Raw genomic sequence first — 27,499 nt, forward strand, 5'->3', positions numbered from 1 at the left:
CTCTGGCCTCGAGGGCATCTCCAAAAGGCGATGCCTCAGAAAGGCAGCATCCACCGTTCAGGACCCCCATCACCCAGGACAGGGCCTTTTCTCATTGTTACCATCAGGAAGGAGGTACAGGAGCCTGAAGGCACACACTCAGCGATTCAGGAACAGCTTCTTCCCAACTGCTGCAAGATTTCTGAACGGACTTTGAACACACTATAATTTTCCTGTCTTTTTGCACTAACTTAATGTAATTTTAATTATGTATTGCAATGTACTGCTGCCACAAAACAACATAATACAGGATGTAGGCCAGGGACATTAAACTTCATTCTGCTCCTGACTCCGTGGCTCTGTGGCTCTTGCTGGTTGTGACATGGTTTCCGTTACTTTGGCATCGATGCCAGATCCCTGTTCGTCAGCCAAGACCGACTCCCCTGCCCTCAGCTTCCCAAGGGCAATGGCCCCATTCAGCCCGGTGAGACCGTACCCACTCCCACCGCAGCTGTTCCAGCCAAAACATTTCCCTACGGTCCCGTTCTCCGCGCCAGTGACTCACACTCACGTTGCACCTACCTTCCGGCTATCGAGCCCCCTCCCCCTCTCACACCTCCCCTCCCTCTTCAGGCAGGCTGTCTGGCCCCGTGATGGGAGGGGTCTAGTGGGGGGAAATGCTGTTCCCGTTGCCAAACACTGGCTGGTGGGTCGCAGAGTGACAGCGAGATGCAGCATAGGAACGTACCCTTCATGCTGACACGTCAACCACCCATTTTCACCTCACGCTCCCATCAATCTACCCCTCACCTAAACACTGGGGGGCAATTTACAGTCACCAGTTAGGATGAGGGAGGAAAGCAGGAACACGAGATTCTGAAGGTGCCTGAAATCTAGAGAAACACGCATAAAATACTGGAGGAACTCAGCAGGTCAGGCAGTGTCCATGGAGATGAATAGTCACTCAAGTCATAAGAGAAGTACAGCTCAGAAACAGGCCCTTCTGCCCATCTAGTCCATGCTGAAACCATTTTAACTGTCTATTCCCATCGACCTGCACTGGGACCACAGCCCTCCATACCCTTACCATCCATGTACCTATCCAAACTTCTCCTAAGTGTTGAAATCAAGCTGGCGTGCACCACTTGTGCTACCAGATCATTCCACACTCTCACAACCCTCTGAGTGGAGAAAATTCCCCTCATGTTCCCCTTAAACTTCTCACCTTTCACCCTTAACCCATGACCTCTGGTTGTAGTCTCACCCAGCCTCAGTGGAGAAAGCCTGTTTGCATTAACTCTATCTATGCCCCTGATAGTTTTGTATAACTTTATCAAATCTCCTCTCGATCTAAAGAATACAATCCTAACCTATTCAATCTTTCCTTGTAACTCAGGTCCTCCAGACCCGGCAACATCCTTGTAAATTTTCTCTGTATTCTGTCAATCTTATTTTCATCCTTTCTGTAGCTAGGTGACCAAAACCTACACCAAATGAGGCCTCACCAACGTCTTATACAACTTCAACATAACATCCCATCTCCTGTACACTGATCTATGAAGGCCAACGTGCCAAAAGCTTTCTTTGCCACCCTATCTAGCTGTGACACGACTTTCAATGAATCATGGACCTGTTCTAGCAGACTTCTACCGTTCACTCTGTAAGACCTACCCTGGTTGATCCTCCCAAAGTGCAAAAGCTCGCACTTGTCTGCGTTAAATTCCATCTCCCATTTCTCCAACTGATCCCTCTGCAAGCCACGATAGCCTTCCTCACTGTCCACTACACCCCGGCTCTAGGTGTCATCCACAAATTTGCTGATCCAGTGAGTCACATTATCATCCAGCAAAGGACTCAGCACCGATCCCTGTGGGACTCCACTTTACAGGCCTCCAGTCAGGGGCAACCATTGACGAGCACTCTCTGTGGCTTCTCCCTGAAAGCCAACATCTAATCCAACTTACTACCTCATCTTGAACCTTCTTGACCAGCCTCCCATGCAGGACCTTGTTAAATGATTATTAAGGTCTATTAAAGGCAATAACATCCACTGCCTTGCCTTCATCCACTTTCCTGGTAACTCTGTAAGACTGGTTAGGCCACGTTGACTATCCATGTCAATCAGCCCACTTGTTATCTTTATCTTGTACTCTGACAGGCACATCTCAAAATTCCATTTTTGAAGTCCTGCCTCTAAGTACCCCCTTTGCCAGAAAACAGCCCGGAGCAATTCACACTTGCCAGATAGCTGGAGGGTGATAGGTGAAGCCAGGTGGGTTGGAAAGGTGAAGGACTCTGATAGGAGAGGAGTGTGGACCATGGGAGAAAGGGAAGGAGAGGGGCACCAGGGGGATGCAATAGGCAGGTGGAGAAGAGGTAAGAGGCTAGAGTGGGGAATAGAAGAGGGGAGAGGGAGGGAAAGTTTGTCTAACAGGAAGGAGAAATCAATGTTCATGCCATATCAGGTTGGAGGCTGCCCAGACGGTATATAAGGCGTTGCTCACCCCCTCCCATCATGGCAAATGAGGAGGCCGTGGACGAACATGTTAGATAACCCGGGCATGGACTTTAATATAGGACTCAGCCACAAGAATCCTAGACCACTGGATGTCTGACTGTTATTCAATCACCCATGAAGTATTATGACATCTGTTTCCTGTCTTTTTACTGGGCCGTGTGTTCGAGTTTAAATTCTCTCTGATCACTAACTTTCTGCTTTACAATTTCCGACCTACTTCCCATTTCAAGTGCTCACTGAGAGGGTTTGTTTTGTGCAACCTCCAACAACTGTGATTTAACCCTAACCTGATCACGGGGCAATTTGCAATGACATAATTTACTGTTAACCTCTTTGGTCTGTGGGAGGAAACCAGAGCATGCGGGGGAACCAGGCATTCCACTGGGCTAGTTGGGCATACAGACTCTTTACAGGGGATGCCAGGATTGAACTCTGAGCCTCTGACTCCCTGAGCTGTAACAAGGCCCCGCTAACCTCTACGCTAGTGTAGCGCCCGTTGGGAAGAGAGAATGTCCAGGGTGGATGGGGTGTTTAGGAAGGTAGCGCTGGTGACCCTCAGCGATGTTCTGTGGGCTGCGGAAAATCCAACAAAAAGTAGTGGATACAGCCCGGTCCATCGCAGGTGAAGCCCTCCCAGGAAAGCAGCATCCAACATCAGGGACCCACCACCCAGGACATGCTCTCTCCTCGCTGCTGTCATCAGGAAGAAAGTACAGGAGCCTCAGAACTCACACCTCCAGGTTCTGGAACAGTTATTACCCTTCAACCATCAGGCTCCTGAACCGGAGAGGATAACTTCACTTGCCCCATCATTAAAATGTTCACACAACCTGTGGACTCTTCAACTTTCAAGGACTCTTCATCTCATGTTCTTATTGCTTGCTTGCCTGCTTATTTATTTATCTATTTGTTTGTTTGTTTGTTTCTTTTTTTAGCATTTGTGCATTTTGTTCTCTTCTACACTCTGATCCCCTCTAGTTGGGTGGTCTTTCATTGATTTTGTTATGGTGATTATTCTATGGATTTATTGAGTATGCCCACAAGAAAATGAATCCCAGGGTTGTATATGGTGACATATATGTACCGGTACTTTGATTTTAAAAAATTACCTTGAAATTTGAACTTTACTAGAGGATTGATTACAATAGTAAGGATGTTTATGTTCCTGCCTTATAGCCTTGCAAATTCTGCTGCTTAAATTCTTGACCAACTTTCTTTGGAAATCCCTGACTCTTTCTGGACCCTCTGTGCAGTAAGGTCCACATTACAACTACAGAACCTTGCTGAGTAACTACAGGGTTCTCTTCCTAAGAACTGTCCATAACCCAAACAGTTCGCAAGATGGAAATGAGGCTGTCTGGCAATAGGTTAAGATAAAATTGTAGGCCAACCAGGGGAGTGTCTAGTTCAGAGGATCTTAGTCTGAGGTCTGTGGATAGATTCCATTGGGTTGTGAACTTGGATGAGGGAAAAAAAAATTACATCTTTATTTTCACCTAACTTCTCACTGAAATTTAGCTTTTCCTTCAATTATGAACGTAGGCAACAAACCACAGTATCAGCAGTACCTGTGACTTTGTCACCAATAGAAATCACAGATATTTTCATATCACATTACAGTTGTTACAAATATTGTTTACGGCACGCTCATCGCTACTTAGAAATGACGGTAGTTAATAGACCCGCCGCTAGATCGAACGTGATCGTGGTCTTCCTGTCTGCAGACACTCGTGCTACGTAACTGGCCAACTCTCAGGCCCCTGCGTCTAGTACTCATTCAGCCACCAAACGGTGAAGTTGCCTATTGGCACGTCAACGTTGCTCTCCAGCGCCCTCTGTCTACAATTGCTTGTAGATCAATGCATAGATGGAGGTGCGTCATTTTTACTGTTTGTTAAAGTTTTCATTTTATATATTTAAATACATGAATCTGAGAAGGAGTCTATTGTCTTCACCAGACTGCCGAAGAGGTCCATGGCATAAAAAAAAGTTTAAGAAAGCCTGGTCTTGTTAAACCAGTTCAACCATTCAGATATTGTTGTGAACTAAGATCCCACACAATGGGAGATGCTGGTAGCCTCATGACAGCCAGCGAATCTATCTCCCTGGTCTCCCAAACACTACTTTGTTTGTACGGACCATACACAAGTTGGGTGTTCCTAATCTGAGGCAGACCTGTGCTCACAAGCCCAGATATTTTCAATTGCTTCACAACCAGGAAGCCACCCATTTTAATTCTGCTTCCCATTCGGACATGTCGGACCACAGCCTCCTCCACTGACGCGGTGAGGCAACTGTCTGGTTCATATTCCAACCTGAAGGCATGAACATTGATTTCTCCAACTTTCTGTAATTTCTCCCCTTTCCCCATTCTCTATTATTCCATTTCCCTTTCTGGCCTCCCCTGTCACCCCTTCTCTTCTCCTCACCTGCCCATCACCTCCCTCTGGTTGCCCTCCTTCCCTTTCCACTCTTCTCTCCTATCAGATTCCTTCTTCTTCAGCCTCCTATCACCTCCCAGCTTCTTACTTCATCCCGGTCTCACCTATCACCTGCAGCTTGTACTCCTTCCCCTCCCCTCCCCTTCTCATTCTGGCTTCTTACCCCTTCCTCTCCAGTCCTGATGAAGGGTCTCGGCCCAAAACATCGACTGTTTATTCCCCTCCGTGGATGCTGCCTGACCTGCTGAGTTTCTCCATCATTGTGTGTGTTGCTGAAGAATTCCAGCATCTGCAGAACCTCTTGTGTTCATGAACGATCTTCCTTCCACACAAATAATGTTCGACCCGCTAAGTTCCTCCAGCAAGTCATTTGTTGCCCCATCTTTGTTCACCCTGCATTCTTTATGCCATTTAATCTTTCCTGCCGTCCACCCTTTTCTTCTTTCTTTCCCGCTAACACCTTCTTCAAACTGGATACCCCTCTTGATGGAAGATCATCGAACTCTCTCTCTCCGCGTGGACTCCGCCTGACCTGCTCAGGAGTTAATGTATCTTCCATTTCTGTTCACCCCCCCCCCCCTGGCAATCACGCTCTTCTATTTATCAGGCAGAACAGTTAATAAGGTTAATAGAGTGTGCAGAGACTGGTGCCCTGTTGGTAAAAGATGAAATCAAATCATTAGGAAGAGGCAGAGTCAACTGTACTTCCTTAGAAGGTTGGTGTCATTCAATGTCTGTAGTGAGATGCTGAAGATGTTCTATAGGTCAGTTGTGGAGAGCGCCCTCTTCTTTGTGGTGGCGTGTTGGGGAGGAAGCATTAAGAAGAGGGACGCCTCACGTCTTAATAAGCTGGTAAGGAAGGCGGGCTCTGTCGTGGGCAAAGGACTGGAGAGTTTAACATCGGTAGCTGAGCGAAGGGCGCTGAGTAGGCTACGGTCAATTATGGAAAACTCTGAACATCCTCTACATAGCACCATCCAGAGACAGAGAAGCAGTTTCAGCGACAGGTTACTGTCGATGCAATGCTCCTCAGACAGGATGAAGAGGTCAATACTCCCCAATGCCATTAGGCTTTACAATTCAACCGCCAGGACTTAAGAACTTTTTAAAAGCTATTATTAATGTTTTTTGAGATAGGGATTTAGATGCATATCATATTTTTTTTACTGAGTTAAGTATTGTATGTAATTAGTTTTGCTACAACAAGTGTACGGGACATTGGAAAAAAAGTTGAATTTCCCCATGGGGATGAATAAAGTATCTATCTATCTATCTATCTATCTATCTATCTATCATAGGATCAGAAGATGTAGGATCCTTGTGGGTAGACTTCAGAAACTGCAAGGGTAGAAAGACCCTGATGAAAGTTATATACAGGCATCCAAACAGTAGCCAGGATGCGGGGTGTAAGTTGCAACAGGACAGACAAGGGCAATGTTATGATAGTTATGGGGGATTTCAATATTCAGGTAGATTGGGAAAATCAGGTTGGTGCAATGTTTTTGACCATGGATGAAAAATTTGCCATTCACCAGCTGATCCAGCTGTGGAGACCAGAGTCTGATTTTCTTATAACAGCTCAAGATGCAGAGAAATTGGCACATACTTTTGTTTTAGCCAATTAGACCACCGTAATGCAGTCTTTTCAGGACTGCCTAATGAAGATATAAATCAGCTACATCTTGCTCAAAATGCTGCAGCAAGAATTTTATCCAAAACAAAAAGAAAATCTGAGCACATTTCACTGGTTTTGTAATGAGCATCATTACACTGGCTGCCCGTGTCCTTTAGGATCAATTTTGAAATCCTCTTAATTGTATATATGGTTCTGAATAATAATATAGCTCCTCCATATATTTTGGGGCGTCTATCTCCTTACAATTCCTAATCGTTATGTTAGACCCACGAATACAGGATCCACTAGTGTTCCTAGAGCCAAGCATACAAGAACTGGTGATGTGGCTTTTTGCTCTAATGCATCAAAAATCTGGAGAATTCTGCCAACTGAGATACAGCAGGATGGTACTGTGGAACATTTCAAAACACTTCAAAAACTTACCTTTTTAATTCGGCTTACTTCTAGGATTATTCAATGCCTGTTGATGATCTTTATATAATTTGGAAGTTTTATTCTATATAATGTTTGTCTTGTGATTTTTAATTTTGTCTTGTATTTTATGACTGTATTGATTTATCTTTACAATCTATGTAAAGCACTGTGAGTCTGCATCTTAATGCATGCAAGGTGCTACATAAATAAAGTTATTAATATTGTTATATCTGGACTCTATAACCTAGAATTAAATTAATGCTCATTTAGAAAGGTATTATTTAATCAAAAGGTCTGATGGATCTGTACTAACAGATTGAGACAGGCTAATTTAATCAATTTTTGAAAGAAGGATAGAAATTATTCTCTCTGGATAAAGCAAACACAATTAATAATCTTCTTCTTCTTGGGCCCTTGGCTCCCAGTGTAGTCATCAATTAGTCCTGCTCCAGCTCTGGAGACCAGAGTTTGATTTCTTATAACAGCTCAAGATGCAGAAAAATTGATACGTACTTTTGTTTTAGCCAATTAGACCAATGTAATGCACTCTTTTCAGGACTGATTTTCTTCCATAAAAGGCCATCGATAGATAACCTTCCATCTCCATTGTCCTCTGTTCAGAGCCAGTTTCTCAAGGGTGGACCAGGAGTGTCTCCATCGTCTAACTTTGGCCTCGGCGTCTCTCCTCCGTGCATTCTCTGGAAGACCCTTTCCTTTCCTCTTTCTTTGGGGATTCCATGTTAGTATCTGCCAGGTGATGTTGTTGGTCAGCTTCCTGAAGGTGTGGCCAGCCCACCTCCACTTCCACTTGCCCGTTTATAACTCTGTGGATTCCTGGCTGGTGTTTTCCCCACAGGATCTGGTTGGGTACTTTGTCAGTCTAGCTGATGTTTAGGATCCTTTTCAGGTTCCTCATTTACTATAACTTAGGATGCCTAAGGAATTCTACAACTCCGTCGCCGGTAAGGCAAACACAAGAGAAAATCTGCAGATGCTGGATATCCGAGCATCACGCACAAAATTGCTGGAGAATCTCAGCAGGCCAGGCAGCATCTATGGACATTTCGGGCTGAGACCCAGATGGTTCTCCAAGTAGCTCACACAGGGTCTCCTCATACTGACCATGCCTGGCCCATCAAGCCACAGAGCCATACAGTCATAGAACAACACCGCACACATCCCACCTCTCCCGGAAGTTCCGGGAGTCTCCCGCACATTGAAAGCAGCTCCCTGACGCCTGCAAATTATATACAATATCCCGGAAACCGATTTCTTTGAGAGGGAGAGGAAGAGCAAGAGCGAGAGGGAGCATCCTGATTGGTCTCTCTTCGTGCTAAGTAGACCTATCAGTTTTCCCTGTGGGCGGGCTTTACAGTCGACCTCAAAAGTAATGACAGTGTTGCTCGCTGCAACAGTGACTTTTCTATCACCCATGGTGGGGTAAAATGTAAAAGACATGTTGAGGTGAGTTTAACAGGTGTCATTCGTTCATTTGCATAGCTAACGTTACTTAAACTAGCTGGCTAGCTGCTGAAGAGCTACTCTATTGATGTCCTACGTGATGAGGCCAAACTCCCTGTAGACTTGCTCAAAGTTGTAATAGAGTGAAAGAAGACTCCATGATAATATAATATAAGTACATATTTTAATGTCACATTTTCTGCATATACCCAACTTGGTTTACAGATTAGACAAAATCACTAAACAAAGTATTACATACACCCTTGGAGGTCTGCCAGTGGGGGTGGGAGATATGGGGGGGGCGGGGGGCTACCTCCCTGAAATGAGTTTTTGCAGGGTGGGATGTCTGCAGTACCCTCCCAATTTCCTGCATTTGAACTATATCCCTCCGAGTCTCGCCCCCTCCACATACCTAACCAAGCGTCGCTTAAATGACACCATTGTACCTGCCTCAACCGCCTCCTCTGGCAGCCTATTCCATATCCTCGGCCCACTCTGCCTGAAAACCTTGCCTCACAGGCCTCTTCTGAGACTCTCCACTCTCATTCTAAATCAAAGCCCACTCGTTTCCGAGTCCCTTACCCTGGGGAAGAAACAGTTACCATTCAGCTTATCTACGTCTCTCAGAATTTTAAACGTTGCTCCTCGTTCTCCTACGTCCCTAAGAACAAAGACCTACCCTGGCCAACCTCTCCCTGTAACTCAGGCCCTCCAGTCCTGTACCCTCATATACTGTCTGCGCTCTATTCCGTTTAACCGCTTCCTTCCTCTAACGGGACAACCAAGACAGTACACTGTGGTCCAAGTGCACCTGTGGCTTCTACAACTGTGACATGATGTTCCATCTTCCATACTCAGTGCACTCACCGATCAACGGCAAGTTCATCTTCATGTTGCCCACTAGTGGGACTTCCCGGTGGCTCAACATTTTAATTCCCATTCCCGTTCCACCATGTCAGTCACTGGCCTCCTCTTGTGCCAAGACGAGCCCACCCTCGGGGTGGAGGAGGACCACCTTATATTCCGTCTGGATAGCCTCCAACCTGATGGCATGAACATTGATTTCTCCTTCCAGTGAACAAATCCCCCCCCTTCCTCTATTCCCCACTCTGACCTTCTGCTTCTCATCTGCCTATTACTACCCCCAGGTCCCCCCCCACCCCTCCTTCCCTTTCTCCTGTGGTCCACTCTCCTCTCCTATCAGATTCTCTCCTATCAGATTCTCTCCTCTCCAGCCCTTTAGCTTTCCCACCCACTTGGCTTCACTTATCACCTTCCAGCCAGCCTCCTTCCCCACCCCTGACCTTTTCGTCTGGCATCTTCCCCCTTCCTTCTCAGTTTTGAGGAAAGGTATTGGCCGGAAACGTTGGCTATCTATTCGTTTCCGTAGAGGCTGCCCGACCTGCTGAGTTCCTCCAGCACTTCGAATGTGTTGATTCACGTTGCCTGATGACATTCGTATGAAGTTAAATGTGGCCTGAACAATGGTCCGGCTGCCTCACAATTACAGTGGAGCACGCTCTTCCCTGACCTTTGCTGATGTCTGTGTGGCGTTCGCATGCTTTCCCTACGACTGTGAGCGTTTCCTCCAGCATCCCAATGATATGTAGGCTGGTAGGTTAAATCACTGCCCGAGTGCCGGAATCTTTAGAATGTGGGGGTGAATAAAATGGGATTGGTGTGAATGGTTGATGGTTGGCACAGATTTAATGGGCCAAATGGCCCATTTCTACGCTGAATGAGCCTGTGACTCTGGAGACCCTTAGCACCTGAAATCCTCCCAGCCTCCATTCCATTCTATCCATACTAGCCAACACTGAGTCTCAGGGACTGGCAAAGTGTTCATCCTATCTTCACATTCTTGCAGGCTCTCATCTCCCCCCCCCTTCCTCCTCCACACCTCCCACCCTAGGGGCGCCTCCAACTCGGCCCTTGCTGCAGTACCAGCTTCCATCAGTGGGGTGTCCATGCCTTCGGCTGCCAAGTTCCTCAGCTGAGGAAACCCCCTCCTCAAATTCTCTGGCTCCTGTCCCCCCCCCACCCCCGCTGTCTTTCCACCTCGGACTCTCCCTTAAGGTTCCTGAGCGCTGTGCAGAGTTCTCTTCTGAAATTTGGTTACGGTGGAGTCAATCGTCGAGGACATCCGTAAGCAGCGATGCCTCAAGATGGCGGCATCCACCAGTAAGGTCCCTCGGCATCCTGGACATGCCCTCGTCTCATTACTACCATCAAGGAGGAAGTACAGGGGCCCGAAGACACACCCTCCAGGGCTACAAATACCCAGGAACTCACCTGGACTGGACTAAAAACACACAAGAAGGGACAGAGCTGACCGCACTTCTTGAGCAGAGGCTCCGGTCATTCGACGTCTGCAGTACCATGCTGCAGGCAGTCTACGACTCAGTGGTGGCCCCGTTGTAGTCTGCGGGGCAGCAGGGTGAGAGCACCCGACGCCAAGAAGATGGATAAGCTCATCAATAGGCAATAGGTGCAGGAGCAGGCCCTTCGGCCCTTCGAGCCAGCACCGCCATTCACTGTGATCATGGCTGATCATCCACAATCAGTACCCCGTTCCTGCCCTCTCCCCATATCCCTTGACTCCGCTGTCTTTAAGAGCTCTATCTAACTCTTTCTTGAAAGCATCCAGAGAATTGGCCTCCACTGCCTTTTGAGGTAGAGCATTCCATAGATCCACAACTCCCTGGGTGAAAAAGTTTTCCCTGAACTCCGTTCTAAATGGCCTACCCCTTATTCTTAAACGGTGGCCGCTGGTTCCGGACTCCCCCAACATCGGGAACATGTTTCCTGCCTCTGTTCGTCAGGAGGGCCGGTTCCCTGGTGGTTCGGTCTGAGAGGAGGATGCTACAGAAGTTATGGACAATCCCTCTCACCCCTCCACGACATACTAGCCAAACAGAGGAGCACCTTCAGTAACAGGCTGATCCCACAGAGGTGCACCACTGACCGCCACAGGACATCCTTTGTTCCTGTGGCTATAAAGACTCTACAACTCCTCCTCCTTAAGTGTATAAGTAGATGGTTTCACTGTACGTCAGTATTTTGCTCTATTTAATCCACATCTTGTATTCTTTTTCATACCTCAATGCTTACATTTTGTATTTTAAAGTAAAATTTCTTACTGAGCAACCTTGCAACGATAATTTCCTGCGGGATAAATAAAGTTTTATCTTACCAATGTTTTAGGAGCAGCTTCTTCCCCTCTGCCATGGTGAACCCAGGAACTCTCCCTCACGTTCTGCTCTCTTTTTGCATTACTTACATTTAATATATGCTTATCGTAGCTTAAAGTATGATTTTGTGCATTGTTCTATACTGCTGCCTCAGAACACTGCACATCTCACGGCATATCTCATCAGCGATAATAAACCTGATTCCGATTCAAATTCTTCATTTTAATGCATATTGAGTCGTCCGATCACAAGTGGTTGAAGAAATTCAATCTGTGATTTTCTGTATGCAAACTAAAGCCTTTCTCAGCACACGTTCCAATAATAAATCGATTCCAATTCCACTGAGAGGAAATCATACTGAAATATGTAAGATCCTTAAAGAGTTTCACCGAGTAATCGCGTCCATTGGTGGGAGAATCTTGAGAAAGGGGTCATAGTTATAAATTCAGGGGTGGTTATTTAGAAAAAAAACTTGCAGAGAGTGGTGAATCTCTAGGATTTCTTACCTCAAAGGATTAACCCTACAAAAAACAGTGGACACGGCCCAGTCCAAAGCTCTCAACAATTGAGCATATCTACATGAAACACTGTCTCAGGAAAGCAGCGTCCATCATCAGGGACCCCCACCACCCAGGACATGCTCTCTTCTCCCTGCTGCCATCAGGAAGAAGGTACAGGAGCCTCAGGACCCCCACCACCAGGTTCAGGAACAATTACTACGCCTCAACCATCATGCTCTTGGACCAAAGGGGATAACTTCACTCAACTTCACTTGCCCCATCATTGAAATGTTCCCACAACCAACACACTCACTTTCAAGGACTCTTCATCTCATGCTCTCAAAATTTATTGCTTATTTATTCATATCATTGTTTTTTTCTTTGTGCAGTTGCTCAAATTGTTGTCTTCTGCACACTGTTTGAACACCCAAGTTGGGTGATCTTTCATTGATTCTGTTATGGTTATTATTCTATAGATTTATTGAGTATTCCCACAAGAAAATGAATTTTAGGGTTGTATATGGTGACAGATATGTACTTTAATAATAAATTTACTTTGAAAATTTGAACTTTGTAGAACCGTAGATTACTGGAGGTACTTACAGAAGAAGTACTGTGGCGATCCACTTTCTGCGCAGGCGGACCAGCTCACAAATAGCCAGTGCGCGGGGGGCAGGGGGTACTGTACCTCTGACGTCATTTCCGCCCGGATTTAAATGCCAGCGTCACGAAGTTTTAATAAACTAGTCTCGACACGACTTACCGACTGCGTGTCGTTATTTCAGCGCTGTGTGTAGCACGTCGCTACATTGGTGACCCCGACGGTCCAAACGGGATTTGGACCAAAGATGACCGACTCTTCATCTGTTCACGCAGTTTCGCTAAAACTGCCGACTTTCTGGACGCTGCGACCACGCGTGTGGTTTAGCCAAGCAGAAGCCCAGTTCCAGATTCGGCAGATATCCTCTGATTCCACGCATTACTATCATGTGGTGAGCGCCCTTGACCAGGAGACGGCCGCCCAGGTTGCAGATTTCATACAGTCGCCCCCGGAAGAAGGCAAATATGAAGCATTCAAAGTGCTGCTCATTGGGACCTTTGGCCTCTCGCGGCGTGAGCGAGGTGCCCGCCTGCTTCACCTGGACGGTTTGGGAGACAGACTGCCGTCAGCATTGATGAACGAGATGCTGTCCCTGGCTGACGGACACAAGCCCTGCCTCATGTTCGAGCAAGCATTCCTGAAGCGACTGCCCGAGGACATACGCCTGCTGCTGGCCGACGCAGATTTCAGCGACCCCCGGAAGGTGGCGGCCCGGGCAGACGTGCTGTGGAAAGCCAAGAGGGAGAGCATGGCGTCCGTCGGTCAGATTACCAGGTCACGCGCCCAACAGCAGACCAGACCAGGCCCGGCAGGGTGGCGCACACAACACAGTGAGGAGGCCAGTCAACAGTGGTGTATCTACCACCAGCGGTGGGGCACAAAAGCCCTCCGTTGTTGCCCGCCTTGCAAGGGCCAAGGCCAGGGCCAGCTATCGCTAATGACTATGGCGGCTGGCCACCAGGACAGCCTCTTGTACGTCTGGGACAAACAGTCGGGACGCCGCTTCTTGGTCGACACTGGAGCGGAGATCAGCGTCTTGCCCCCGACGGGGTACGACACCCGCAACAGGAAGCCAGGACCCACCCTGAGGGCCGCAAACGGCAGTACGATACGGACCTACGGCACCCGCACAGTGCAGCTGCAGTTCGGCACCAGCCGGTTCACGTGGGACTTCACACTGGCCGCCGTGGCCCAACCACTCCTGGGGGTGGACTTCTTGCGAGCTCACAGCCTGCTGGTCGACTTGCAAGGGAAAAGACTGGTACATGCCGAGACTTTCCAGACGTTCTCCCTGCCGCAGCAGTTCGAACCCACCCACCGGAGGTTCGACCACATTCATGTGAATATCGTGGGCCCCCTGCCAGTGTCCCGAGGAGCGCGGTACCTCCTAACTATGGTAGACCGGTTTACGAGGTGGCCAGAGGCGGTCCCGCTCACCGACACATCTACCGATTCCTGCGCCCGAGCACTGATCGCAACCTGGGTAGCACGTTTCGGGGTACCAGCCCACATTACCTCCGACAGAGGTGCCCAGTTCACCTCCAGCCTGTGGTCGGCTGTGGCCAGCCTGTTGGGAACGCAGCTGCACCACACAACTGCCTACCACCCACAGTCCAACGGACTGGTGGAACGCTTCCACCGTCACTTGAAGTTGGCTCTCATGGCCTGCCTGAGAGGACCTAACTGGGTGGACGAGCTTCCCTGGGTCCTGCCTGGAATTCGTACAGCGCCCAAAGAGGATCTGCATGCCCCTGGCCGTCCCAGGAGAGTTCATTCCAGCCCCAAGGGGGCAAGAGGAAGAACCCACAGCAGTCCTGGACAGGCTACGCGAAAGGCTCGGCATCCTGGCCCCCGTACCAACTTCACAGCACGGACGGACCCCGACCCATGTACCCAAAGACCTGCAGAACTGTAAGTTTGTGTTTGTACGAAGGGGCGGACACCGGGCACCGCTACAGCGGCCATACAAGGGGCTATTCAAGGTGATCAACAACAACAGGTCCACGTACGTTCTGGACGTCGAGGTTTTCACAGTGGACCGACTCAAACCAGCCCATGTGGACTTGGCGCAGCCGGTCGAGGTTCAGGCACCGCGGCGCAGAGGCAGACCTCCCAAACAGAGGCTGATCCAGACTGTGGACATTGGGGGGTGTATCGCCGGTTCTGGGAGGGGGGGTATGTGGCGACCCATTTTCTGCGCAGGCGAACCGGCTCACAAATAGCCAGCGTGCGGGGGGAGACTTTGGTAATGCACCTCTGACGTCATTTCTGCCCGGAGAGGGTGGGCGCTAGGGTTTTAAATGCCAGCGCCGCGAAGTTTGAATAAACTAGTCTCGAAACGACTTACCGACTGTGTGTCGTTATTTCAGCGCTGCGTGTAGCACATCGCTACAGTACAAACGTTTTTAGATACACTTTTGTGAGACCAAGGGTTGAGGGCACTGGGGAATTGACGCAGAAGAGGAGATGAAGCCATGATTGTGTTGAATAGGGAGGTCCCTTTGAGGGGCCTAATGGTCTACTCTAGCCAGTTTCAGTATTTTTCTTTGGTTATGACGCCAAGGACAAACCTCTATTCCCAAGTTTCCTCCAACCTTCTGATGGTTGGAGAACTTCTCTTTGATCTCAGCAGCTCATGATGGCTCTGGGCCTGTACCTGGTGAAGTTTGGAAGAATGAGAAGGGATCTCATTTAAACCTATTGAATATTGAAAGACTTAAATAGAGTGGACATGGAGAGGATGTTTCCAATAGCAGGGCAGTCTAGGACCAGAGGCCACAGCCTCAGAATAGAAGGACGTCCCTTTAGAACAGAGATGAGGAGGACTTCTTTAACCAGAATGTGATGAATCTGTGAAATTTGTTACCACAAGACAGCTGTGGAGACCAAGTCACTGGGTCCATTTAAAGTGGAGGTTGATAGGTCCTGATGAAGGGTCTCGGCCTGAAACATCCCCTAGATGCTGCCTGGCCTGCTGAGTTCCTCCAGCATTTTGTGTGTGTTGCTTTGATTTCCAGCATCTGCAGATTCTCTCTTGTTTGTTGGATAGGTTCTTGATTAGAAAGGGTGTGAAGGTTATGGGGAGAAGGCAGGGGAATGGGTTTGAGAGGAATTATAAATTGGGGAGAGAATTCAAAATGCAGAGATGCAAAGAGGCTTGGGAGTCCTTGTGCAGGATACCCTAAAGGTTAACCTCCAGGTTGAGTCAGTGGTGAAGAAGGTGAATGCAATGTTGGCATTCATTTCCAGAGGTAGAGAATATAGGAGCAGGGATGTGATGTTGAGTCTCTGTAAGGCACTCGTGAGACCTCACTTGAAGTTTTGGGCTCCTTATTTCAGAAAGGATATACTGAAATCGGAGAGGATTCAGAGAAGATTCATGAGAATGATTCCAGGAATGAAAGGGTTACTGTATGAGGAACGTCTGGCAGCTTTTGGGCTGTATTCCCTGGAGTTCAGGAGAATGAGGGGGAATCTCATTGAAACAGTCCAAATGGTAAAAGGTCTGAACAGATTAGATGTGACTAAGTTATTTCCAGTGGTAGGGGAGTCTAGGACAAGAGGGCACAACTTCAAGATTGAAGGACGTCTATTTAGAACAGAGATGCGGAGAAATCACTTTAGTCAGAGGGTTGTAAATCTGTGAAATTTGTTTTCACGAGCGGCTGTGGAAGCCAAGTCATTGGGTGTATTTAAGGCAGAGATAGATAGGTTCTTCATTATCCAGGACATCAAAGGGTATGGGGAGAAGGCAGGGGAGTGGGGATGACTGGAAGAATTGGATCAGCCCATGATGGAATGGCAGAGCAGACTCGATGGGCTAAATGGCCTACTTCTGCTCCTATATCTTATGGTCTTATGGACTACATCAGCCACGATCGAATGGTGGAGTAGAATTCTTGGGCCAAATGGCCTAATTTTCCTCCTATGTCTTATGGTCTTCTCGCAGCTCACCAGCCTCAGAGAAGAGAACAACCCAGCTGGGCCACGCAGTTGCTCAGGAAGTGGTGTGGATGGGAGGGGGAGGTACTGAGAGGGGGAGAAATAAAGACACTAAACAGAAAGAGCCAGCAAATTCACCGAAGGAGAAGCAGGAGATTCTGCCGATGCTGGAAATTATGAGCGAGACGCTCAAACCGCTGAGCGCATCTACGTGAAACATTGCCGTGGTACTGACCGTCTGCATTACAGCCTGGTGTGGGAACACCAATGCCTTTGAGCAGACAATGTGTAGTGGATTCAACCCAGTACATCACAGGTAAAACCCTCCCAACATTGAGCACATCTACATGAAACGTTGCCATAGAAACGTAGCATCCATCATCAGAGATCCCCACCACCCAGGCCATGCTCGCTTCTCATTGCTGCCATTGGGTAGAAGGTACAAGGGCCTCAGGACTCACACCACCAGGTTCAAGAACAGTTACTACCCCTCAACCATCAGCCTCTTGAACAAAAGGGGACAACTACACTCATTCTATTTCTGGTGTTCTCACAACTGATGGTCTCACCTTAAGGACTCTTTACCTTGTTATTTCATGCCCTCATTATTTATTGATATTTATTTATATTTGCATTTGCACAGTGTGTCGTTCATTGATCCTGTTTACAGTTACTATTCTACAGATTTGCTAAGTATGCCTGCAGGAAAAAACTATCTCAGGGTTGTATGTGGTGACGTGTATGTACTCTGATAATAAATTTTATTTTGAATTTTTTGAACTTTGAAAGTGCTGGAGGAACTCAGCATCAAGGTACGAAAATGAACCATCAGCATTTCAGGCCACGGCCCTTCATGACCTGGTGATGGACTTTGGCCTGAAACATCGACTCCATAGACGCTGCCTGACCTGCTGAGTTCCTCCAGCATTTTGTGTCGCTTATTGGGGAGTTGGGAATTAACTGGCATTTTCAATGGGACTGAATGTGTAGTTACTTGAAAGTATTTGTGGCTGCATTCCATCCACACCAAAAAGCAGTCTTTAGTTCCACATCTTTGGAAAGTTATAGCAATACTTGGTTGAGTTCCTGGCAATCTCCTCGGACTACTCGACTAGGAATGAAAGGATATTGTCGGGCCCTGGGGAGTATTGCAGAACAGCGAGTCCTATAATTGCAAGGTTCTCTGAAAGCACTGATGCAGGTATACAGGGTGGTGAAGAGCACATTTGGCACACTTGACTTCATCGATCAAGGCACTGAGAACAAGAGCTGAAACATCATGTTGCAAACGTGCAAGGTTATTGGCGAGACTGCCCTTGGAGTATTGAGCTCTGTTCAGATCTCCCAGCTACAGGAAGGATGCCATTAAGCTGGAAAAGGTGCAGGAAAGAAGACAGACGCAGGGAATTCTGCAGGTGCTGGAAATCCAAAGCAACATTCACAAAATGCTGGAGAAACTCCCTCCGGCATTTTGTGCATGTTGCTTCAGAAAAGGAGACGCTACCAAAGCAGGAGGGCCAGACAGTCTGGGACCTTTTTTAATCCAGAAGCGTAGGAGACTGATAAAACCAAGAGGCGGTGGATAAGGTGGATATTCACAGTCTTGTTTCCCAAAATGAGAGAGCCTACATAAGAAGACATGCAATAGATTTAAGGTCAGAGGGGAAAGATTGATTGATCGATTGATTAATTGATTAATTGATTTGTTTATTGGTTGATTGATTGAGGTGCAGAGTGGAGTAGGACCTCCTGGCACTTTGAGCTGTGAAACCAGGTTGCCTGGAGGAGACGCACACAGGGAGAATGTACAAACTCCTTACCGACAGCGGTAATTTTTCTAACACAGTGGTGTGTATATGGAATGAGCTGCCAGAGGAAGTGGTGGAGGTGGGCACAATTGAAAAGGTAAAAAAAAAGCATTTTGATAGGTATTTGGATAGAGAAGGTTTAGAGGGTTATGAGCAAATGGGCCGAGCTTGATCAGCATGGATGTGTTGGGCCGAAGGGACTCTTTTCCACTGTGTAAGCCTATGGCTGCATTGTCGGGACGCATCAGGAGGTTGCCTGTTTCACTGCTCGACGGGAGAGGACTGTGACCGATTCAGGCTCGCTGATCTGCATGATGTCAGTTCAAATGCCAGCTGAGCTGGAGCTGCAGAAACAACAAAGAACATCTGGAGGTCGGGCCTGAGTTGTGAAAACAAGTGGTTATCGCCTATGCCCTGCAAGCCTGAGAGGGAGGAAATGTGACAGATGACGCTGTATCGCGAGTCGCCCTGCCACACGGAGAGCAGGATTTCCTTCTTACGTTCAAGGTACACCTGGTCCGTTGTGGGCTGGTTTTGCACCAGAGACACAGTGGGGAAGAAAATGGATGTTTGGCAACGAGATTTCTGAACAACAGCCTCTCTCCGTCCTCTCATTTACCCAAGTCCCCTGCCCCCACAGACAAACCATCAGCCCCAACACAGGCCACAATCCAGCTTCCAACAACCCACTGCGTTTCAGGAGGGGTATTACAGCCCTGCTGGATCCAGTGCACCCAGTAGTCCCACTGGATCCAATTTCTACAGAACGTCCACTGCTTACAGTTCACACACCAGTTCCACTGGATTCAGTTCCCACGGAATTTTTACTGGATCCAACCCCCACAAAAATTCCACTGCATACAGTTCACTTGACAGTCCCACTGGATCCAATTTCTCATGGAAATTCCACTGCATATGGTTCACACACCAGTGGATTCCACTGGATCCAGTTTCCATTGTTGTTGTTTTTTGTTTAAATCTGGCAGTCCCACTGGATCCAAGTCCCACAGAAATTATACTGAATCCAGTTCACTCGACAGTCCCACTGGACCCAATTCTCACAGAAATCCCGCTGCATGTAATTCACATGCTGGTTCCACTGGATCCAGTGCCCATCCGTAATACCACTGGACCTAGGTCATTCAGCTGTTCCTCTGGATCCAGCTCACGCTGACATTCCACTGGATCCATGTCATGAAGCAACTCTACTGTATCCAGGTCACACACCAGGGCCACTGGAACCATTTCACATGTCTGTTCTATTGGATCCAGCTGGAACCACCAGTTCACACATCAGATTCACTGTATCTAGAGCACACAACAGTCCCAACTCAAACGCCAACATCACTGGATCCAGTTCACACGCCAGTTCCACTGCATCCAGTTGCATGCCAGCTCCACTGTATTCAGATCACACATTGGCTCCACCGTTTGCCAGAGGGGGAAAGAAACAGAACATAGTTGTCTCATCCCACCTGGGAGATGGGTTCTTGAAACAAAAGCAGGGAACAATGTCAGCAGTGTACAGGAGGCATTATGGAGAGACGCTTTGGGACCAATACTACTTTAATGCAATTGGATGCGAGACAAAGAGCAGGAGGGGCTGGTAAAACTAGGCCAGCGTCAGTGGAGGTGGTTGGGATCAGATTCAATAAATAAGATGCACTGGGACCCAGGAAAGTTCCCTCTGTTCTGAATATTACATCTTAATTCCAGTGACTCCTGTGCTCCTTGTCTCCCACTCACTGGCATTACCCACCATCTCCTGCAGTACCCCCCCCTCCCCGCTCTCCAACTCAACTCTCAAAACACTGGCCAGCTGAGGAAGGGTTTTCGACTGGAAAAGTTAGCTGTCTCTCCACAGACGCAGCCTGACCAGCCGAGTCTCCCGAGCAGGCTCTGAATTTATTTTACATTTCCGGTATCTGTGGTATTTTGTTATTTCCATGTTCCCGGGGTCTGCCCTGTTTAACAATCGGAACTGCCCCATGAGGTAATCGACTGAAAGAAGCAGAATTGAATGCTTCTTTCCCATTTCTGCTCCATAGTTTATCACACACAGAATTCCATTCTGTTGCTCTGTAACTCTGGTTACTGCATATCCATCAGTATGGAAGACACACAAAATGCCCCGTAGCAATACAATGCTATCATTCCCACTGGGACTTTGAACTATCAAGGTCCCAGCACACAGAAAGCAGCAGGGTTAAGTAAGGGTCAACTAGGTAAAGTGTATGTGAAGGAATCAACCATAAAACCATACAAAACAGAGCAGAATTAGGCCATTCAGCCCATCGTTTCTACTCAGCCATTCTATCAGGGCTGATTTTTTAAAAACCCCCTGCCCATTCTCCTGCCTCCTTCCCGTAACCCACTTGCCGATTAAGAACCTATTCATCTCTGCCTTCAATGAATGGTCTCTACAGTCCTCAGTGGCAACAAATTCTCCAGATTCACCACCTGCTTGCCGAAGACATTCCTCCTCTTTTCAGACCCTTTATTCTGAGGAAGTATTCTTGAACCCTAGAGCCTCCTATTAATGGAAGCATCAGCTCCACGTCCACCCCATTCAGGCCTTACAATATCCAATAGCTTTACCCCTCGTTCCCCATTGAGTACAGGCCCAGAGACATCAAACAGACCTGATGTGTTAACCTTTTCATTCCTGGGGTCATTCTCATAAACCTCCTCTGGACCCTCTCCGAGGCCAGCATATCCTTCCTTAGTTACAGGGCCCTAAAGAGCTCACAATATTCCAAATGCGGCCTGACCAACCATTAACAAAGATTCAGCAGTGCAAGTATATCCTTGCTTTTTTATTTTAGTCTGCTCAAAATAAATGTAAACATTATATTTGCCTTCCTTAATACCAACTCAACCTTGAGGGAATCCTGCACGAGGACTCCCAAGTCCCTTTGCAACTCTGATTTTTGAATTTTCTCTCCATTTAGAAAAGTCTGCATCTTTATTCGCCCTACCAAAGTGCACGACCCCATACTTTCCCTTCTCCCAAGCTGTCCAAGTCCACCTGCAGATACCCTTCCTCTGTGCCTCCACTGCCTATCTTGCTATCTGCTGCCATCAGGAAGAAGGTACAGGAGCCTCAGGACTCGCACCACCAGGTTCAGGAACGGTCACTCCCCCTCAACCATCATGTCCCTGAACCCAAGGAGATAACTTCACTCAACTTCGCTTGCTCCATCATCAAAATGTTCCCACAGCCAATGGATTTGCCATCTCATGTTCTCGATATTTATTGCTTATTAGCTTATTATTGTTTCTTCTTTTGGCATTTGCATAGTTTGTTGTCTTCTGCACTCTGGTCAAATGCCCTAGTTGAATGGTCTTTCATTATTTCTGTTATAGTTATTATTCTATAGATTTGTTGATTATGCCCACAGGAGTCTACGTGTCTTGGGCAAGGTTTAATTGATGTGGTTTGTGGACTGGACTCTGTAGGTCACGTTACGACGTGTTTCTCACTCCATCTTTCATCACTGTTTAGTGCGATTTTGATCGGGGCGGACCAGCGCTGCAGACTCCATGTAGCGAAAGCTGCAGCACTGGACTGAGCTGAGCTCAATCAGCCGGGACTCTGTCGATGTCTTTGTAATTTGGCGTTTTGTATTCTGTGTTTTCCGCCTGCTCTTTCTCTCGCCGTTTGCGCAGATTTTTTTGCGCGTTGGGGGTTTGATGTTTTTCTTTAAATGGGTTCCACTGTTTTCTTTGTTTCGTGGCTGTCTGTGGGGAGACAAATCTCAGGGTTGTATACTGCATGCACACTTTGATAATAAATGTACTGAATCTTTGAGAAGTTGCGCTCCCCAACGCCAACTCCTGCACATCTCCACTAGCTAATGGCAGCCTCTATTCCCTGACTTACGCCAGTCAGCCAGTCTTCTATCCATTAATAACATTTAGTATCACTAGGAAAAGGACATGTCAAATACCAGATACAAACAGGCCATTCTGCCATCATGAGATCATGAGTGTTTATTGATGTTTTTGAATATGCCTGCTTTCTCCCCACATCCTTTGGTTACCAGAAATTTGTCAAGTTCAGTTTAAAATTAATTGACTTGACATTTAGTACATAATACCTTTGCTATTTTATCACCCTCTGAGTGGAAATTCCTCCAGGAGGATCACAACCTTGTCGTAAGGTTTGGAGGCTTGCGTGCCTCAGTGACCCGGAGTGTGTGTTGGCTGGAGTCAGGGGTTTATGCTTTGGCTCTTGGTAGGGTCACCCTTGTCAAACAGGTCAAAGGGTAGAGGCCAGACTAAGAGTGGCCCACCGGTCCTCCAGTTTCGGGGGTTCAGCTTAGGGCTAACAACCCTGACTGGTCAAACAAAATTGTTCTGGGAACAGCGATGAGGATTCCTTCTACACCTGAGTGTGACGGTATTCTCAAGTCTTCACCCAGAAAATGCATGACTGACAGTAGTGAATACTGGGAGGGAGCTGCTGACACGATGAAGGAAGCCCTGAACACTGCCAGAGATGGAGGATTTTCGTTAACACCAGCAGCATAATGGGCAGTAGAAAAAACAATGTGGAAATTGTCACCCTGAAAGGTGACACGCTATTTATTTTGAGACTGTGGTTCCCTATTCCAATGCTAATCAACTATTATGACTATTAATTAGAAATCCTGTCTTTTCACTTTCTCAATTCCTTGTAATATTTTGGAAAATTCAATTTAATTAGTTTGTAACCGTTTGAAAGGAGATTTTAAACGCAAGGGATTCTACAGATGCTGGAAATCCAGAGTACCCTGGACACACAAAAGGCTGGAGGAACTCAGCAGGTCAGACAGCATCTATGGAAATGAATAAAGAGTCAATATTTCAGGCCAAGACCCTTCACCACGACAGAGGCCAGAATAAGAAGGTGCGGTGGGGGGGAGGGGGGGGAAAGAAGAGGAGTGTAAGCTGGAAAGTGAGGCCAAGTGAGGGGAAATGTAGGTGGGTGGAGGAGGGTGGATGAGGTAGAAACATAGAAAACCTACAGCACTGATGCACCATCAATAACTCTTGGAGACGTGAGGCGAGATATAGGCTTTTATTGGCTGGAAGAAAGGACAAGCAGCAATTGACCACCACACTGCATCCTGGAGACTGAGGCTGGGGCGGTGTCTCCAATCGCCTTTATGCAGGGGTCCGTGGGAGGAGCCACAGGAGCAGTCAGCGGGGGGGGCGTGTCCAGACAGGTATATGTAGTTCACCACAAGCACAATACAGGCCCTTCAGCCCATGAATATCTCCTTACCTCAGCAATTACCTAGGGTTACCCATAGCCCTCTATTTTTCTAAGCTCCATGTACCTATCCAGGAGTCTCTTAAAAGACTCCTATCTTAAAAGACTCATATCTGTCTCCACCACCGTTGCCGGCAGCCCATTCCATACGCTCACCACTCTCTGCGTAAAAAAACTTATCCCTGATATCTCCTCTGTACCTACTCCCAAGCACCTTAAACCTGTGTCCTCTCGTGGCAGCCATTTCAGCCCTGGGAAAAAGCCTCTGATTATCCACACGATCAATGCCTCTCATCATCTTATGCACCTCTATCAGGTCACCTCTCATCCTCTGTCACTCCAAGGAGAAAAGGCCGAGTTCACTCAACCTATTCTCATGAGGCATGCTCCCCGATCCAGGCAACATCCTTGTAGATCTCCTCTGCACCCTCTGTATGGTTTCCACGTCCTTTCTGTAGTGAGGCGACCAGAACTGAGCACGGTACTCCAAGTTAAGGTGAGAAGCTGGGAAGTGAAAGGTGGAAAAGATACAGGGTTGAAGAAGGAGGAATTCGATAGGAAAGGAGAGTGGAGCATTGGAGAAAGGGAAGAGGAAGGGACACATGAAAGAAGTGCTCCTTCATTACAGGCCAATTAGTCTGACCAAAATGTCGACTCCTTGTTTATTTCCGTTGACACCGCCTGACTTGCCGAGTCTCTCCAGCATTTTGTGTGTGTGTGTGCTAATATAACATAAATTGTTGGCAAAGTGCCTGAGCCAATAACTGAAAAAGAAATAACTCATTCAGGAAAGCCTAATGTAATCAGGCCAAGCCAACATGATTTTCTGGAAGATAAGTAATGTTTTAAAAAGTTGTTTGAGGATGTAGAAAATGAATTGATAGAGGGGGGCTTGTAGACGTGGTATATCTAGACTTCCAAGGAGCATTTGACGAGATGCTACATAATATGCTGGGGTATAAGACCTCAAGGTACTGGAAGGAGTGTGCTAACCTGGAATGAAAATTGATTATCGCAAAGAAAACAGGAATAAATAGGCTTTAACATACTGGAAGGATGTAACTATAGAGAAGTACCCCAGGGATTGATTTTCAGCTTTTAATGATTTGTTATTTATAATAATGACCTAGAGAAGGAGACAGAGTGTCTGGTATCCAAGTTTGCCAATGACATGAAAACAGCAGAAAGGCTTGTGGTGAAGAGGACGTTATGATTGTGCAACAGGATATAGAAGGATTGAACAATTTGTTGAAAACCTGACAAAAGGAGTTTAGCGTGGAGAAGTGTGAGGTCTCACTTTGGTAAGAGGAACTAAACAGTGGACTATCATCTCAATGGAGAGAGACTGTCACTTTGTGAAGTTCAAAGGGACCTAGATGTTCTAGTGCATGAATCACAAGAGAAGGGAGCAAGCAGGTGCAGTAAGTGGCAAAGAAGGCAACCAGCATGTTGGCTCTCATTGCGAAAGGGTTGCAGTTCAGATTCGGGGAGCTCGTGTTACAATAGTGCGAGGCAACACCTGGAGAACTGTAGCTTTCATGCCCTTACCCAGGCAGCGTATAGCAGACAGTCCAAAGGAGATTTGACAAGCTAATCGCCGAGGTGAGAGAATTGTCCTATCGAAAGAGGCTAAACAAAATCATAGAATCATAGAACACTAGAGCACAGAAACAGGTCTTTTGGCCCATCTAATTCATACCAAACTATTAATCTGCCTAGTCCCATCTACCTGCACCCAGATCATAGTCCTCCATAGGGTCCCATCCATGTACTTATCCACATTAGGGTCTATATACCTTGGAGCTTAGAATGAGGGGTAATGTTAGGGAAACATATAGTCCTAAGGGGGGCTTGACAGGGTAGGTGTTCAGATGTTTCCACTAGTGGGAGAATCTAAAACATTGGAGATTAGGGACAGTCATTTAAAAACCAAAAATAGTGGATTTTTTTTTTCCTCACAGAGAGTAATGAATCTCTGGAATTCTCTGCCTCAGAGAGGGTGGTGGAGACGAGATCACTGGGGATATTTAAGTGGAGGTAGCTACATTTTAGGAAGATTGTGGGATTGTGGGCTTAGGGGAACTGGCAGAGAAGAGATGAGGCCTGGGGCAGATCAGCCTTGATCGTGTTGGATGGCAGGGCAGGGTTGAGGGGCCAAGTGGCCTACTCTACCTCCAATTTGCCTGTGTTTTCTTCTTATGTGGTGATGGTCAGAGGTTTTTCCCCAGGGCTGAAATGGCTAGCATGAGAGGGCACAGTTTAAGGTCCTTGGAGATGTCAGGGGTAAGTTTTTTACTCAGGGAGTGGTGAGTGCGTGGAATGGGCTGCTGGTGATGGTGGTGGAGGCGGATACAATAGGGTTTTTTAAGAGACTCCTGGATAGGTACATGGAGCTCAGAAAATAGAGGGCTATGGGTAACCCTGTGTAATTTCTAAGTAAGTACACGTTCAGCACAGCATTGTGGGCTGAAGGGCCCGTATTGTGCTGTAGGTTTCCAATGTTTCTATATCAATGAAGGCCAGTAATCACCTCTAGGTGAAAGGGGCAGGTCCTGTCCAGTGTCTCTGTTGATTGGTTGACTAGACCAGAGGAAAGGTTATTCCACTCTACCTTTACCAAACATAGGTTGTATTGAGGAGCAGGCTTCAGGGCCTGTTTGTTATCCAGTCACAAGCACATGATTCAGATCTGGCTGGGATATCAGAAGGCCAAATGTACTCTTTTCCCCAGAGCAGAGGAGGCTGAGGGGAGACTTAACAGAGATATGAAACATTATGAAGGGATTAGATCGGGTAGTTGGCAAAACCTTTTCTCCAAGGTGAGGCTGTCTAAGGCAGAAGGGGATAAATTCAGAACCAGAATCAGGTTTAATATCACCGGCATGTGCTGTGAAAGTATTTACTACGTGACTGCAGTACATAATAATAATAAGATCTGAATTACAGTTAAGATATATATTAAATGAAAATAAATAGTGCAAAAAAAAAATTTCTTTTAAAGTAGAGAGGTCGTGTTCACAGGTTCAATGTCCGTACAGAAATCAGATGGCAGAGGGGGAGAAGCTGTTCCTGAATCACTGAGTGTGTGCCTTCAGGCTCCTGTACCTCCTCCCTGATGGCAGAGGGGAAGAAGCTGTTCCTGAATCGTTGAGTGTGTGCCTTCAGGCTCCTGTACCTCCTCCCTGATGGCAGAGGGGAAGAAGCTGTTCCTGAATCGCTGAGTGTGTGTCTTCAGGCTCCTGTACCTCCTCCCTGATGGCAGAGGGGAAGAAGCTGTTCCTGAATCGCTGAGTGTGTGCCTTCAGGCTCCTGTACCTCCTCCCTGATGGCAGAGGGGAAGAAGCTGTTCCTGAATCGTTGAGTGTGTGTCTTCAGGCTCCTGTACCTCCTCCCTGATGGCAGAGAGGAAGAAGCTGTTCCTGAATCATTGAGTGTGTGCCTTCAGGCTCCTGTACCTCCTCCCTGATGGCAGAGGGGAAGAAGCTGTTCCTGAATCATTGAGTGTGTGCCTTCAGGATCCTGTACCTCCTCCCTGATGGTAGCAATGAGAAGAGGGCATGTCCTGGGTGGTGGGGGTTCCTTAATGATGGATGCCAACTTTCTAAGGCAGCGCTGTTTGAAGATGTCCTGAATGCTCGGGAGGCTAGTGCCCATGATGGTGCTGAGTTTACAACTTCCTGCAGCTGATTTCAATCCTGTGCGGTGCCACCCCTCCCCACACCAGACGGTGATGCAGCCAGTTAGAATGCTC

The 27,499-nt window shown here is 47.3% G+C and overlaps 1 protein-coding gene across 2 annotated transcripts in view; it reads right to left on the bottom strand.

Moving 5' to 3' along the window:
* The window catches only part of csdc2a (cold shock domain containing C2, RNA binding a), a 58,225-nt gene that overhangs the window by 13,261 nt on the left and 17,465 nt on the right, over positions 1 to 27,499 (bottom strand). The gene's annotated exons all lie outside the window — the stretch shown is intronic.

Source organism: Hemitrygon akajei, chromosome 31 (genome assembly GCF_048418815.1).
Source record: "Hemitrygon akajei chromosome 31, sHemAka1.3, whole genome shotgun sequence".
NCBI lineage: Eukaryota > Metazoa > Chordata > Chondrichthyes > Myliobatiformes > Dasyatidae > Hemitrygon > Hemitrygon akajei.